Here is a 2,553-nt window from a genome sequence, read left to right as displayed (position 1 = left end):
CCTGTACCTCGGAAACTATTAACTTTTGGATAAGACAAATTTGCCTCAACGGCAATATTTTTGCCCAAACATTTTTCCTGTGAGTTTTGTCACCCTGTATGATTCTGGCATTATGTAACAAGTGATTTGTTTAGCGACTAATTTTATTTTGTATACAAAACGCGGAAAACTCTTCGTTTTGCAATTACATGGGCTGAAGATCTTGGAAATGTGACCTTTCCCTAATTGTTTTCCATTTTTCCTGGAAAGACGAGGAAGGCAAAAATCCTTTCTGAATAAGGCTTTTGCAAATATACTATATACTCAAAAGAGATAGACTTTCGAGGCCATTCCTTGAAACTAATGGGTTTTTCGCTTACGCTGTTCAAGCAAACCACTTCTGAAGATGCAAGCCACTCGTGCTTGCGAAACGTCAGGAAGAAATTCTACCGAACGACGGCCTAAAAACCCATTAGTTTCATACTTTATACTTTCCCACATGCGGCCACTTGCAGTTTATTCACCCTAAACGTGATCGACTATTCTTCACATGACTCAATTACGAAGAGTCCGAAGAGAGAATCCGGACATATGAAAATACAGGTTCGATTCAAAATCGAGTTTTTTTGTTAATCTTTTTTCTTCATGTACAATACTGTGCGTATGATGGAGATCTTACTTCTTAGTCGGTTTTAAAAAGACGTAGAAAATACATTTAATGGTTTTGAATGGAAAATATGTTTGTATTAAGTGGACTGCTATTTATAATGGCGATAAAACAAGTTATGTTACAAAAAACCATTTTGTGGAATAAGGATAAATACCGTATTGCATTTACCTGATTTTATATAAAAAAATATATTTAAAAATACATTTTTTTAGTACGAAACTGGTTGTTGTTTTTCCAGGCTTGCATGCAAACCGCGTGAATTTCCTTTACTACTTTTTATTTTCTGTTAAAATTGATTTATAATATGTACATGGTGATTTACGTAGACGGTGCTTTAGAGGTTTTCCAACTTTTTTCTCCTGGTTAGTTTGCGTTCTTATTATTTAATGGCAAAATGTTCAAACACGAGCAAATTTATTTTAATAGTGATTTGGAGTTTCCAATATCTTCTAAGCTAGTTTTACTGGCTCCCCTTGAACCACTAGAAATTCTTTATAGCTTCTACTAGCGACAAAAAATTGAAAAATCTTTACGGACTTTTTGCACGGACCCTCGTACAGACGCGTTCAATAATTTGCGTTGAGCGCGCACAGCCGGCCGGAAAAAATCATTCGCAACACTGATTGGTGGAAAAGTATGAGGCCATGTGCTCGGTCACATGAGGTCCAAAGTCCTAATTTTTTTCGCGGTGTGAACGTTTGATCCGCATTGCCAAACTTCGCCGATGGTACGAAAAGCCGACAGCTACGTTCCGGAATTTTTAATTTTTCTGAGATTCTGCGGGTAAATTGGTTGTTATGGCATGATAAATGTGCGTAGATCCAAAGGCTCTAAGTGCTAGTGGTGGCGGAATAAGGACTGTGCCGAATAGGAGCAGATGTGCTCAATTCAGATCCAGTAAGTTCATAGCTTAATGACGCTGACCGTGACCTAATAGATTAAGCTCCCACTATTGCCAGTTTGTCTCAGGTTATGTGGGTTTTCAGCCAAAGCGATTCACTATTAATATTCGAAGTTTTCCTCAATTTTTAGGATTTTTCGAAAAAATCGATAGTTAGCCGGTTTTGTAGGCACTCGGACGTTGCACGCCTGAAAGGCCCAGAAAGAGTCTCACCAATAGTCTCATTTTTTAAAAGTTACAAGCCATAAGGCTCTTACAATTAAACTTCTGTTAAGTGATCAATTAACGTATTGTTCATTCCGATCACTTTAAGTAGAGCCACTGCTGAACACGGGCTCTAGTCGGGTGTTGCACTCCACCAATACTCACACAACTGGCAGGATTCTGCAGGTTTTTAACCGTGTACTTACTTTTTATTGGTAAGTGTTAGTTTACGTATTTTGTTAAAAAAAAACTGGCGACTGACGCTCTTCAAATTCAATTTTCATTATTTATTTATCCCTTAAAAGTGATCAACCTGGTGGTCATGCTGGAAGAAACCGTGGATTCTTCATTCCCCGTATGGTGATTATCTTTATTCTACAAACTTCCGCGAAATGAAAAAATCCCCAATAAATAAAAACAAAATAAGAGTAATCATCAGCATTTCAACCGTGTTTATCCACTTACTTATAGGCGGTATTTATACGCAAAAACTGTTTTCATGTTTCCCAGCCAAGTTTGACCCATGCTGATTATTAAAAGTTATTTTTTCCACTAATCTATTTAAAATTGCTTTGCATTTTCTGTTTTTTCCTTATTTTTGCTTGTTTTTGTTCGTTGCTCGCACTCTTCGCTTTGGTTGCACCGTTTTCCATTAAAATACCTACCGGTCAAGCGGTGAAAGTGGGTTTGGCAATCATGTTCACTTTGCTTTCTACAAAACGGGGCTCGAAAAAAATTAGAGCATGAAAATGGAGCAAACTATCGAAATTTCAGTTGCCGAAAAATCAGATAAAAATTG

General features: G+C 37.2%; 1 long non-coding RNA gene across 1 annotated transcript; it reads left to right on the top strand.

The window, feature by feature from the left end:
- The first annotated feature begins 984 nt into the window (after positions 1-984).
- Positions 985-1,964, top strand: LOC125503146. Its single transcript, XR_007280704.1, has 2 exons — positions 985-1,546; positions 1,682-1,964. It is a non-coding gene; the product is annotated as an uncharacterized LOC125503146 (long non-coding RNA).
- The last annotated feature ends 589 nt before the right edge of the window (positions 1,965-2,553 follow it).

This window comes from Dendroctonus ponderosae, unplaced genomic scaffold, assembly GCF_020466585.1.
Source record: "Dendroctonus ponderosae isolate FM_Combo_2020 unplaced genomic scaffold, Dpon_F_20191213v2 Dpon_F_20191213_1222, whole genome shotgun sequence".
NCBI lineage: Eukaryota > Metazoa > Arthropoda > Insecta > Coleoptera > Curculionidae > Dendroctonus > Dendroctonus ponderosae.
The sequence above is the reverse complement of the archived record's forward strand: the minus strand, read 5'-3'. Positions and strand labels throughout refer to the sequence as shown.